Source organism: Dama dama, chromosome 25 (assembly GCF_033118175.1).
Source record: "Dama dama isolate Ldn47 chromosome 25, ASM3311817v1, whole genome shotgun sequence".
NCBI lineage: Eukaryota > Metazoa > Chordata > Mammalia > Artiodactyla > Cervidae > Dama > Dama dama.
Genome location: NC_083705.1, coordinates 59101004 through 59116186, shown reverse-complemented (window position 1 = coordinate 59116186; position 15183 = coordinate 59101004). Strand labels below are relative to the sequence as shown.

At 33.6% G+C, this 15183-nt stretch overlaps 1 protein-coding gene and 1 non-coding gene across 5 annotated transcripts in view; one reads left to right on the top strand and one right to left on the bottom strand.

The window, feature by feature from the left end:
• The window catches only part of CDH18 (cadherin 18), a 1208767-nt gene that overhangs the window by 825617 nt on the left and 367967 nt on the right, over nucleotides 1-15183 (bottom strand). The gene's annotated exons all lie outside the window — the stretch shown is intronic.
• On the top strand, nucleotides 7342-7448 carry LOC133046908 (U6 spliceosomal RNA). Its single transcript, XR_009690603.1, has one exon. It is a non-coding gene; the product is annotated as a U6 spliceosomal RNA (small nuclear RNA).

Below are 15183 nucleotides of genomic sequence, written 5' to 3'. Positions count from 1 at the left end.
TAAGCCTTTATACAACAGTGTACCTTTTCTGTATCTGCTTTGTTTTTTTTTTTTTTGAAATTGCAGAAGTTCCACTGTCACAGAAGATAAATTGAGGTGTCTTTTAACCAGGCCCTTCTGACTTTCAGATTCTTTAAAACCTAGTTCTAATTGTGAATATATAAAATTACCTTGGCAGATAGTTGCCTCACTCTTGTTTTAAGAAATATAGGTCAAGTATTTAATCATCAAACAACCACAGGTATTTAACAGGCTCATATTTTTCATGATAATAGAAAAGCCTAGGGTTATTTTGTAGTGGAGCAGGTTATATTACTCCTAGTTGAAGGAACTATGAGTGCTATTTTATTCAGAATATTTGAATTCCTGATGGGAGGGGACCCTTATATCTGAATACTCATATTATTTTTATATTTTGGGGTCTCAACTCAAATTTATAACCTAAGTGTATTGTTAATAGTTACATGAGTTTATGCTACTAAACTTGGATTTTAGTTAGGCAGAATTCTGGATTTCCTTTTCCCTCTTAATTTCAAGCTTTTATTTATTACAAAATCAATTTGTGCTGGATAAGCCATCATTAATATTGATTTGCTATTTTCTGCTACATATATTCTATTCACATGTCTTTTGGTTAAAACTTTGCTGACATAATGAAATGCATTATTTTTAATTAAAAAACAAAAAGTGTTTCTCTTTTTATTGGTTTGATGAATGCTTCAAATTATGATATAAAACCTTGCCAAAAATTTCCCATTGTCATTTTATCTTTTCTAATTTGCAAGAGTTTGTTTCAAAATTATTTTAAAGCATTGACTGAGAAATTCACAAATGTTTTTGAATATTCTGTTGTGTCACAAACATTCACTCTAATTTGCGACCCGTGGATTGTAGCTCTCAGGCTCTTCTGTCCATAAGATTGTCTAGATGAGAATACTAGAGTGGGTAGCTATTTCCTTCTCCAGGGGATCTTACTGACCCAGGGATAGAACCCTGGTCTCTTGAATTGCAGGCAGATTCTTTACCATCTAAGCTACCAGTGAAGCCCAATATATAAACATACATGCATCTATGTCCTTGCTCTGACTGTGTTCGCTCCTACTGTCCTCCTCGCTCCCTGTCTTCAGCCCCACAATGCACTTATAGTCAATTAACATGGAAAGTAAAGAATACTCCAGTATTGCCTGGGAGATCCCATGGAGAGTAAAGAGCTTTGGGAACTTCCCTGGTGGTCCAGAGGCTAAGACTCTGCTCCTGATACAGAGGGCCCAGGTTCCATCCCTGCTCAGGAAACTAGGGCCCACATGCAGCAACTGAAAGTTCACAGGCGGCAAGACTGGGGTTGTCACAGCCTAAATAAATAAATATTTAAAAAAGAAAATTAAAGCCCTTGCAAGAAGTCCTCTGTATGCTCAGAAGAAATCCTCTTCTATTGCAGTAGCACAACATTTTCTATTTTCTCATCTTCTTCAGGTTCTTGTTCAAATGTCATCTCATTTGTGAAATATTCCCTGTAAGTACTATTATAACATGTGGCCTTCCATGGTGGCTCAGTCAGGAAAAGAATCCACCTGTGATGCAGAATACTGCCTGTAATGCTGGAGACATGGGTTTGATTCCTAGGTTAGGAAGATCCCCTGGAGAAGGAAATGGCAACCCACGCCAGTATTCTTGCCTGGGAAATCCCATGGACAGAGGAGCCTGGTGGGCTACAGTAATTGGGGTCACAAGAGTCAGACACAACTGAGCGACTAAACCACCACCATCACCACCACTATTATAGTACGTACCCTATAATTCACTGTCTACCCCCTTACTTTATGTAATTTTTCCTTCGCAGCTTCTCTCACCTCATCTGACATACTGTTTTCCACAACTAGAAAGCAGTTTCCACTAAGGAACAATGCTGACTTTGTTCTGTTCTGTATTGTATTCCCACACCTAGGAAAAATGTCTGGAACATGTTAGACAATAAATATTTGATAAGTAAGTAGATACATATGTTATCAACCTATGTTGATCACAGATTTCTGTGTCAGGAAACTAGTAAGTAAAAGAGATGATTTAGATACTATCAGCAGTAGCTTGTTAATATCAACACTGTGATGACCACCACCACCATACTCTACCCAAAGACACACACACACACACACATCGTGTCCTGAGCTGTAGAAACTCATAGTTTCACTCTAGTACCTACGAGTGGAGTACACAAGATGTTTGGTAGGGCTTGGCATGGGTTTTCCATAAAGAATGATGAGCAGATAGAAACTTGGGGTTAAGTGCTTACTCCTCTCATGGAGAATTACAGAAGCAGCAGGGGTTCACTGGGATTGCCTGTGATGTCAAGGGCAGAGAAGCAGTGGTATGGACAACAAGCATATGGTGAATAAAGAAGGAGTGAAGTTTCTATGAGCAAAATGGATGCCTCCTGCAGATGGCAGAGCCTGAGCCACCCTGAAAGGCATTTGCTCACTAGGGCAAGAGTGTTTGTGAAGTGGAAATTAGGTGTGAAATGGAAAGTTTTACACTAGAGTGGAGGGGACTTGGAGAGATCTGAAAGTAAGTAGCCATTACCTTAGAGAAATATTCTAACTGTAAATAAATGGAAGGCTATGGGATCTATCCATGGTCCTACCGAGGGAAGGTCAGTGATATGACAGGACACACTTGTAAGGAAGTGATAGGAGAAAAAATAAAGGCACTGAGATCTTTTGGATTTGAACAAGTGCAATAAATCCTTATTTATGTATGTTACATATCTTAAATAAAAAAACCATTTGAGTCTGAAATTTCTTTTTAAAAAGACAAGACAGCAAATGTGAAGAAAAAGTGCAAGAGCCACTTACACATATACACAAACACACTGGCCTTTGGAAAGCAAAAATCTGATACTTGAAAAAATATCTTTAGATTTATTCAAACCATTAAAAGAACTATTTTAGGTGAAAGTGTGTAAAACAGCAATTGGAATTAGCTGTCACTGTTAGGAATAAGAATCAAATTATATTTCACAATCAAAGCTTTAGCTGTATAGTAATCTTGACTGATTATTATAATTAAAAGCAAATGAACAATATGTTAACTTCATGAATATAGTGTTAGTTAAAATAAATCACTTCTATATTGATGTGACTGATGTCATAGATACATTGCAACTAGAACATTTCTTCCTTGATATAGTTGATGGAAGATTTTTCAACAGTGAAGCAATTATTTTAAGTAAAATTCTGTTTAAAAGCAGAAAAAAATAGAACTCTAAAATAGATCTTCTACTATAACTTCTTTCAAAACATTAGATTTTTTTCTTATTATTTAAATTAGACTCTTAGAAAACTAAGAAATAAATATCAGACATATAACTATTTATAGCTCCTTAAATAACTATAACAAATCATAAGTTGTTGTAAGTGGGAGAATTATTTACTACCATAAGCTAAAAGTATATTGAAGCTACTGAATATATATAAAGTATTATGGTGGTGTCAGTAGAGGAGACATATTTTATATGAGTTTTATTGAACTATAGTTACAGAGTTGGTTAAACTTTTTAAAATTGTATTAAGAATACATGTTGAGATGTATTCAGTAAGTTTAATTAATAGAAACTTACATCCCTATCTATACTTAATTTTTTCACCTATTTTATAATTTTTTCAGTAGATTCTACTTCTACAGATGGTAATGAAAAACTAGAAACATTACATAATTTACACTAAGTTAGATGCTAGTCCTAAGGCAGTTGTTTCAATAAGAAATCAAAATTAGCATATCTCTATTTTTATTTTTTAAACCACTCATTCAATTTTCATATTCAATGCACAGAAAGTTAAATTTGCCAAGTATATATGCATGTTTAATATTTATTTTTGATACTAAATTAATCTAAAAATTGTATCTCTAAAACATCTAATATGTAAAGGTACTGTCACATATGCTTTGAATACTACAAAATTATTAATTCATTCTGAAATGATTCCTCAATAAAATTATAATGCTAGTGGAGAGACAAGTTATCCACATACCAAATTAAAAAGTACAATATAAATAATGCAAATATTTGAAAATGTTTGAAGTTCCAAAAGTAAGGTAGTGGATGATATTCTATTTGTGAATATATTTTATGAAGAAATCATAAAATATTTCAAGTATAGTAAAACAGTGTTTTGTTTTGTTTTTTCCATTTGAGACCTCCTTGGAATATGTACCTTCTTTAAATGCCTCTTCTCCCTGGAGGTGCTTCTGGTTCCCATTATTTACTAACTTGTTAAATTGCTTATGAGCTTCCCTGTTGACTCTGATGGTAAAAAAAAATTCGTCTGCAATGTGGGAGACCTGGGTTCGATCCCTGGGTTAGGCAGATCCCCTGGAGAAGGGAACAACTACCCACTCTGGTATTCTTGCCTGGAGAATCCCACGGACAGGGAATCCGGCAGGCTGCTAGTCCACAGGGTTATACTATCTCTCTTCTGAATAATCAAACTTCCTCATCACTAGCAATTTGATGGTTTCTCTGGAGCATGAGACTCTCCGTGTCAAAAAATAAACACATAAAATAAGTATTTTCAAAAAAAAAAAAAATAAGTATTTTCTTCCTTTTGCACCATCTCTAGCCACCACCATCTGTCTCATCACCTCAAAGAGTATTTTACTTTTATATATGTAATGCCACATTTACTGTCTAACTACTCTGACTCCTGCCCTCAGAACCCACTGAAACTGTTCCATATAAATTTACTACCTACTTGGTCAACCTGGCACTTTATCACGTGATGTCTCTATCTTCTCTCCCACACTGATCACACTCTTTAATGTTCTCTGATGCCCACTCTCAGTCATTCTCCTGATTTTAACTGCACTATCTCCACCACACTTCTCCATACACACACACATAAACACACTTTTTTCACTAACCTCTAAGAGGATGAAACTATTCTGTTTAACTCACCAGCTAAACATAAGCAGCTGGCAAGGTCTCGCCCACTCCAATACTTCCCAGGCAACTGTTCTCTCACTCATTTATTTTCTAATTTCTAATCTCTTGACCCAATTCCTTTCTCCATTCATACCAGATCCTCCCATTTTCACCTTTTTCATCCCATTCAAATCTCATAACTGGTGAGATCCAAGCCCACTTTTAGTGATATAATCAACATATATGTCCTCCCTCTCCCTTTCATGACCCTCAATGTTGTCAATATTCTATATACATGTCTTCTACATCTAAGCTTATAGAAAGATACTAATAATTTATAGGTATAGATAATTTATAAAAACCACTCAGACTCATAGAGGATCTGTTTGCAGTTATGTTTTTTCATAACATCTTGGATTTCAAAACAGTGCTGAAATCTTCTCTTCCCCTAGAAAGATTTCTGACCAATACTCTCAGGGCATATGTCAGCATTCTTTTACTTTCCACAATGTCTTAATCCACCTTGTGTTCATACATGACCAGCATGTGACTAAGCTCCTACCTCATTAAGACAATAAAAGTCATGGTACAAAAATCAATCCTCACTCAGCTCATAAAAATTCATGTCTATCTAATCTTTGTTTCCTCCATCCTATATTCTTTTTATAATTGGTTATTCCACTAGATTACAAGCCATTTTTATTCACATCTCAGAAATCTAAAAAACATTTTTTCTATAAGTTAAATTTCTACTCTACTAGCCTCTTCCTCTCAATATGTTCCTCTGAATATGTTTCAACATATTCAGATCTCTCTCATCAAAAGTAGCAAAGCAAATACAAAATATTCTGAGTCCTATTTTCCTTTCAATTTTTCCCTTCTTGGCCACAGACATCATTCTTTGCATTTCATCCCCAGCTTTATTCCTCAGCTCATTGTAGGCTAACTAAATGTCCTTACAATTCAGTTGGCATTTCTTTTCTAAGACCATCAAACTGATTTCTTTATGGTAAAGGTAGAGTGTATCAAGACATGCCATGGCTTTCTGCAATGTTTGATGGTAGTGATCTAATTTTCTTATTGGAAATATTCTGAATTTGTCTCAATATCAAAATGTGTGTTTTGTATCATTTTCCTTCTACCTTTTGGTCATTTCTTGTTGACCTCTTAAATTCATCTTTTTACAAACCCTGTCTCCTGTTATCATGATGTCACATCACCTCTCTCCTCAACCAAGAACATTTCTTTTGACTAGGAAAAAAAAATTTTTTTTCAAAGTAGAAGAAAAGTGGCCAGTGGTGAATTCATGGTTTTGAATGCTTTCAAAATGCTCTTTTTGACAGAAGAATGGCCACCTGTCTTCCTCACTAGCTGTGTAGTTACAGTTTTTCATGTAAGACATATACTTGCTTAAGGAAGCTTTGCTTTTGCTCAGGCTCTAAGCTGTGTCTGACTCTTTACAACCCCACGAACAGCAGCATGCCAGGCGCCCCTGTCCTTCACTATGTTCTGCTCATTAGGTCAGTTCATTTTCATGTAAGTTCCTAACTAGACTGATAAATTGATAGTAGATCAATATTCTTTTTATTCCCAAATGTTAAGGTCTTTTTAAATTATTATTTTTTTGTCATATGAGAATGTCAGTGGAATGGGAGTATGGTAAAGAATAAACCTGGGATGTATTAACAAGGCTACTAAGACACTGACATTTTATTTATAAGCATATAAAATCAGATTGTTGATTAAAATGTTAGACCAGAATTTAGAATCACATGTGGTTCTTACGATTGCATTGTGAACCTCACATAAACCTCATCTAGGCAATTTATTGTTCTGTTTTATTGAATATTCTCAATAACCACCAAACCCGAAAACCCTAACCAAAGATACATGCTGATTATGAATGGCACATTGAAAAAAATCTACTTCCCAAACTCTTCTATTTAAGACCAGAGGTTATTTCAGCTACAAAACGAAGCTCGGAAGTCACTAATATTTGCTCTATTTAGATACTTTTCAGTACCATTAAAAAAAGTTCTGTATTTTGGTCAAATATTTTTTTAAGTATTATCCTCTATCAACACAATAATTTTTTTTTCTATTTCTGTAACTTTATCTTGTTTCTTATCAATAATATACAAAACTGACTTACTAAGTTATAATTAACCACTTTCATTTTTAATTCAGTAAAAGTTTTTGTTTTTTCTTATTTTATTTCCAACTGTTTTCTCTTTGGATGAGCTTTTTCCTCTCTTCACTATGTATATTTTTGTATGGTTGCATTTCTGGGCAAGAGGCCCAGTTGGTATAAATTTTGTCTTTTCTTCATATAGTATCCCAGATTCTGTTTGGAGAGAAGCATTATAAATTAATAATTGACTACAGTGTTACTCCCATTATTTATTTTCTATAGAATTTAGAACATTGTGCTCACTTCGGCAGCACATATACTAAAATTGGAACGATACAGAGAAGATTAGCATGGCCCCTGCGCAAGGATGACACGCAAATTCGTGAAGCGTTCCATATTTAAAAAAAAAAAAAGAATTTAGAACATTAAGGTGTATTATTTGCAGTACTCAGCCATGAAGAAGGCCACAGCTTGGTTAGTTTCCATGAATTGCAGTAATTAACATATATATATATATATATATTTTTTTTTTTTTTCTCTTTAGTATATTAGTCATACCCCTAATATCTTTTAGGAAAATGAAATAGAACTGGCAAGTTTTTTTTTTCCCTAAATTTATCATGAATGATAGTTCTTAATGATCTATGTTGCATAATGTTCCTTTCATTAGAAATAGTACCTTATATTTATTTATATTCTAATAATTATATGTGCATAATAGAAAGTTCTTTGTGGATCAGTGTGGGACACAGATATATCAATTATACTGGGAATCAGGGCACCTGATCTTCATCATTTACTAAGGTGTTGAAAACAGTGGAAACAATGTCAGACTTTATTTTTCTGGGCTCCAAAATCACTGCAGATGGTGAATGCAGCCATGAAATTAAAAGACGCTTACTCCTTGGAAGGAAAGTTATGACCAACCTAGACAACATATTAAAAAGCAGAGACATTACTTTGCCGACAAAGGTCCGTCTAGTCAAGGCTATGATTTTTCCAGTGGTCATGTATGGATGTGAGAGTTGGACTATAAAGAAAGCTGAGCACCGAAGAATTGATGCTTTTGAACTGTGGTGTTGGAGAAGACTCTTGAGAGTCCCTTGGACTGCAAGGAGGTCCAACCAGTCCATCCTAAAGGAGATAAGTCCTGGGTGTTCATTGGAAAGACTGATGCTGAAGCTGAAACTCCAATACTTTGGCCACCTGATGCGAAGAGCTGACTCATTTGAAAAGACCCTAATGCTGGGAAAGATTGAAGGCAGGAGGAGAAGGGGACGACAGAGGATGAGATGGTTGGATGGCATCACCAACTCAATGGAATAGGTTTGGGTGGACTCTGGGAGTTGGTGATGGACAGGGAGGCCTGGTGTGCTGCAGTTCATGGGGTCACAAAGAGTCAGACATGACTGAGTGACTGAACTGAACTGAAAAACTCTAACAAAAACGGAATTGATGACTCTAGGCTATAAGATATTGGTAACAAATTAAAATACCTTCTCAAAATCAAATATCCCCTATTCTTTTAATGTTCAATTCAAAAGTGATTTGATATATCTACTTCTGGGATGAGAAAAGCTGAAATTCCTAACATGGGAATTTATTATCGTCTAAACCATCTGGTTGGTAACAAAAATAAACTATTTTTCTGAGATTTATGACCATCTATCTTATTAAACCCAGTAATGCACTTAGCTATTAGTTTCCTTAGTGATTCAGATGGCAAAAAATCTGCCTATAATGCAGGAGACTCAGGTTCAAACCCAGGGTTTGGAAGATACCCTGGAAAAGGAAATGGCAACTCACTCCAATATTCTTGCCTGGAGAATTCCAGGCACAGAGGAGCCTGAGGGAGTTGCAAAGAGTAGGACATGGCTGAGGTACTAACACTAACATATTTGTTACTACTAGATCTTTCTTGATATGCCTGCATGTCATTTATATGCCTTCAGTTCATATATGTATGGGTTATTAATATTATTTGTGAAATTATGTTTTAATGATGTTCTACTTGATTCTTTAGGTTTACTCAATTTAATAAAGTGAATTTGATCATTTCATATGGTCTGGGAATTAGTTGCCTTATTTTCTATTACACACAGTTTACCTGGAATCTAACAAAGCAAAGGCTATCAAAATTCACCTCATTTCTCTTAACAGGTAGAGAATAAAATAGTACTAGCAGTCAAAAGCTTTCTTGAGACATTATCCTGATTAGACAAATGTGATAAAAACATACTCAGAGAAGGAAAAAGAGTAGAAAAACTATGGATGTTAAAACATTGTGACTCACATGAAATGATGGTTCAATATACAGAGCAAGAGATTTGTGTATCAAGTGTAACAAGTGATCTACGTTTATGCTCAGGTGGGATACTGGTTTTGGTGGTCATGATAGTGAATCCCGTTCATCTATGAGCACTGCAGGGATGTGTTGAAAACTCTTTTATGTATAAAATCTCACCTATACACAAAAATTTTAAACCAAAATTATATAGCAACTGATGAATTTTAAAACTGAATAACATAAAAAATATAAAAATTGAACTTTAGGTGTGTTGGTCCCCCCTAGGGGTTACTGAGTGCTCAAAATTCAGTGAAAATTGATAAAGGGCCAAAAAGTCCATTCTTATTACTTTAGAAATCACTTGACAATCCCATTAATTTACAAATTTTGATATAAGGCCTAGAGACATTAGGTAGTCTGCAAGATTAAAATGCTGCATGATAACAGAAAGAGTTGTTCTGATTTCCAGATAATGCTGATTGAGAATAAATAAAAAATGTAGCTTATTTGTTTGTTTCAAGTTAAAACAAAAAAACATTTTTCAATATCTTAATTTAATGTCTATAAATACATTACAAAAATTAAAATTATAATCATAGCAGTGACTTCTTAAGCATCAATAGATTTCTATTTTTAAAAATGAATGGGTCCTAGAATATAAATGGAAAAATAAAAATATACTAGCTTTATAACAGTAAACATTTAAACTCTTCTTTAAGTTTGTTTTGCCAAATATAAAGGCAAAAGCTTTTCTGTCCTTAAGACTAAATAGTCAAACAAACAAAGCAATTCTAAAATGATTTTATTAAAATACATGAAAGGGTGTTTCATCTGTCATATTTCTTTTTCTTTTTAATAAAGAAAGCTGTATTGGTGCCCTTTGCATGCAGACTGGGACTAGGAGAAAAAGGCAATTTGAGGACTAAATTTGATGATTTTTCTTACTGTCATAAATGATCTATATGTTTCATTACTTTATGAACTTAAATCCTCAGGCAATGGGTTCTTGAACAGAGTTTAAGTCAAACCTACATATTTGAAATAAATATAACTATGTTACAAGTGCACCTATGATATGTTGAAAAATAAAGAAACAAAATCAGTCTCTCATTAACTTTAAATTATAGTTATTTGCTTTTCTCAAACCACCATTAAAGTTACATTCTGTTAGTTTAGAATATGCACCCAAAATTATTTTGAGATTGTTTATGCTTTGAGTAATTTCAGCAGTTCTGGGCCCATTGCCTAACCATCACAAGTCCATTTTTTTTCCCCTTTTGATATGTCATCTTGCTAAATAGGATATACTGCTGACCCTTGAAAATATAAGTGTTAGGGTGCTAATCCTCCACACAGTCAAAAATATGCTTACATTTTTATCACCCAGCTTTTTGAACGCACAAGTTTACATCTGCAGATTCAACCACCTGCCTGTGGATTGCTTAGTACTGTAGCACTTCATTATGAAAAGAAAAAAAAAAAAAAAAACGGCATGTAAGTATTGCTTAATCAAACTAGCAAAGAACATCTACAAAAGATGAACAATCATCATACTTAATGCAGAAAGACAAATGTTTTCTTTTTACCTTAAGATAAGGAAATACACAGGGATATCTATTCTCATCAATTCCTTCATTATTGTACAGGAGGTTCTTGTCAGGAAAATGAAATGAGGAAAAGAAAAAAAGTGCAAGCAAATTGGAAAGGAAGAAGTATAAGGTATTTCTTCACAGATAAAATAATCATCTATATAGGAAATCTGATTGAAACTATAAAAAGCAAATATACTTAGTTCAGTAAGATTGCAATTTATAAAAGCAGATACAAAGAAAATCAATTTGTCTGTATACTATCAACAAAGAATAAGAAAGTTAAATTAAAACATTATCAGTTATGACAAAGCAAAAATTTATGAAGCACTTAAGGTAAGCTGACAAAATATATGAAATATCTGCATAACAAAACTATGAAACAAAGACAAGGGTAATTAAAGTAGACCCAAATAAAATGAATGAAAGAAATATTCTGTTCACGGGTCAGAAGATGTGATACTTTTAAGATGTTTATTCTCCACAAATTCATTCATAGAATTATAATCATTCCAATTGAAATCCCAGTAAACTTTTTCATCGAAACTTATGAATTAAAATTAAAATTCACATAAAAGTGAGAAAGAACAACTAGAGTGGCCAATCAACAACAACAAAGGGGCCAAGAAATTAATAGAAAAAGGCTAATCCTGCAAGATGACTGAGCACATATGCACATAGCCCTGGCAACAATGATATTAGAAAAAAAATTGGGTCTACACCTTGCTCAGTTCAGTTCAATTCAGTCGCTCAGTTGTGTCTGACTCTGCGACCCCATGAACCGCAGCATGCCAGGCCTCCCTGTCCATCACCAACTCCCAGAGTCCACCCAAACCCATGTCCATTGAGTTGGTGATGCCATCCAACCATCTCATCCTCTGTCGTCCCCTTCTCCTCCTGCCTTCAATCTTTCCCAGCATCAGGGTCTTTTCCAATGAGTCAACTCTTCACATGAGGTGGCTAAAGTACTGGAGTTTCAGTTTCAGCATCAGTCCTTCCAATGAACACCCAGGACTTATCTCCTTTAGGATGGACTGGTTGGATCTTCCTGCAGTCCTAGGGACTCTCAAGAGTCTTTTCCTACACCTTGTACCATATACCAAAATCAACCCAGAGTGGACTACAGACCTAAACAGAAGAAATACCCTAAGCCTTTTAGAATAAAACGTAAGGTTAAAAAGTTCGTGATCTTGGATAATACAAAGATATATGAGATATGACATTAAAATCATATAATCTATATCCATACCTACCTATTTATCAAATTATCTATATTAAATATATGATAAAGACAAATGACAAAAAGATTAATTATTTGTAAATCATTTTTCTTGTAATTTATATTCTGAATATGTATAGAAATCTCAAACTCGATAAGGGAACAGGCTAAACAAAGTTGGGAAAACATTTAAACAAAAATTTCACCAAGAAAATATATGGAAGCAAATAAGCACCTGAAAATATGCTCAACAACATTAGTCCTAAGAGAAATAAAAAGTAAAACCACTAAATATTATTTAACCTCTATTAAAGTAGCTAAAACCAAAAGATCAATCATACCAAGTGTAGACAAGGATGACCCTGAATTCTCAAATACTAACGGTGAGAATGTAAAATTGCACAATCACTTTGCAAGACTAAATATATATTTACCATATAATATAGCCTTTCCACCCCTTTGCATTCACTCTAGAGAAAATAAAATATAGTCCTATACAAAGACTCTATATGATGTTCCTATCCACTTCATTTGCTTTAGCTAAAATCTGGAGACAAATCAAATACCTTTCAAAAGATGAATGGTAAAATAAAACCAGGGTATATATGGAATACTACTTGGCAATAAAAAAAGATTAGACTGGCGGTAAATGCTTCTATATGGATAAATATAAAGATAAAAATTCTTAATGAAAGAAGTTAGACAAAAACAGAACATATTATGTCATTCTGTTTACAAACATTCTAGATTATACAAAGTAATCTATAATACAGTGCCAGATAAAGAGATGGAAAGGCAGAGATGGTTATAAAAAGGGGATTACCAAATGGACAGAGGAACTTTTCCAGATACTAGTAATGTCAACTGCTTTATGTTGATAATTTTAACGTATGTATTTATTTCTAATTATATAAAATTTTATAGTCTAAGCAGATGTAGTTTTTAATGTCAATTATACCTCAACAATGTAGTTAAAATCATTTATAAGTAAGAATATGAAGATATTTAAAAATATTCCAAATATATCCTCCCATCATCCTTGCTTACATTTAAAGTCTCCTTAGATCTGGGTCTTATGAAATTAATATCTGGATATAATGATGTACACATGTTATTAGTTGAACATGTGTTAAGGAAAAAATAGAGAATATGGAATTCTTGAAAGGAGAATTTATTGTGTTAATTAGTCTTAAATAAAGTGGAAATATATATATATTAGAGAAAACATTATTCAAATATTTTAAATATATATTTGAATATGAGAAGGGAAAAATACAACACTACCATGATTGCTAATAGCAAAGAAAAAAAAAAGAAACAAAATAATTGTAGTATCCAAGTAGGGCTTCAATTTGTTAGATTTTTAAGATAATGAAGTTAACAAGGCAGTTAGCTTAAAATGTAAAATTAGTTAGTTGCCAACGAGAGAAATGTCTCAACATGATTTTGTATTCAAATTTTGTGTAAGAATCAACTGAGTCAGTATATATGGAAATTCTTTACACGATGAAAATAGTGGATAAATTAATTTTCTGTATTATTTAGAAGAATGCTTCATGCATAGGTGTTCACAAATGGTTATTGACTAGACTTATATATTACTAACTTTATAAATGACTCTCAAGTTTTTGATAATGTTCTTCTATTTTAAACCAATAGCCTGAACAGTTGCTAAATAGGCAGCAATCTTTGAATTTAATTTACAAGTTCAGAGGCAATTTACAATGTGGTAAGTTCCAAAGCAAAACACTAATAATGGTCTGTAATTATACTCTTTTCTACTTGAATCCATTTTAACATCTGTAAAGCTATGTTAAATCCATGCTGTCTTCTATCTCTGGAGGCTCTTCCCTGTGAAGGCTGAGGATGTGGAATCTATTAAGAGTTCTGTTAACTACTTTGTGATTTCCAAATGATTATTGCTATTTCATGCTGCTTGTTTAGAATAGAAAGATCTATTACATACTACTTTAAGAATAGGAAACTATTTTGCAAAAGTTTAATGACATAGAAAAACAAAATTGAGAGAGAGGAATTATAGAAAGGTTTACACAGTTAATCAAACAGTGAGACTAGGATCCATTATGGTTTTCTTATTTTTACCTTTTAGGTTTTCTTCTTTTATGTAAAATAAATAAATAAATAACAATCAAATTAGAAGACTTTCTGAATATTTTATTTACACTTGTTTTGAAAATCTGTAAACAAGTTTATGACATATGCACTCTACCTTTGGGTAATGAAAGTGAAAGTATTAGTTGCTCAGTCAGATCCAACTCTTTGCAACCCCATTGACTGTAGCCTGCCTGGCTCCTCTGTGCATGGGATTCTCCAGGCAAAAGTACTGGAGTGGGTAGTCTTTCCCTTCTCCAGAGGATCTTCCTAACCCAGGGATCAAACCCTGGTCTTCTACGTTACAGACAGACTCTTCACCATTTGAGCCCCAAATGATGACAAAAAAATGTTAAATAGAGATATCTTTATTGAGATATTTATATGTGTCAGGGATTGTATTATTAACTACTCAAAACCACCTTTGTTGTTTTCTCATTTGTTTTTGTAGATGATAAACATTTAGGTGTAATTTTCTATATCTTAATATCTCAAAAGTGCCAGAACTGAGATTTGACCCCAGGTCTCAGGTTTCTCTGAGCCCAGATTCCACATTTAAGCATATATCACTGCATTATGTCTGTCCTAAAAGTGGAGTGCCTGACCATGGTGTGAGTGTGTGATGTATGCTTTTCTTGCTGGCTGAGAGAGAGTTTAGGGATAAAGATTTACAGGTGCTTTGATGGCAAAAATGAGATCCTATCTACATAAAAATAATAACTCCTAACTCCTCAGAGACATATCTACATATTTCAAAAATATACAAATCATGCTTATTTAGAGGCACTGTTTAAACTCTCAATAAATAATTGTCATCTAAATCTGATATCTGAAAGATTAGTTAAGAAGATTGAGGAAGTTGAGGAAACGAAAGTTACAGATTTAGTCAAGGATATGGGCTTCCCAGGTGGCATTCGTGGTAAAGAACCC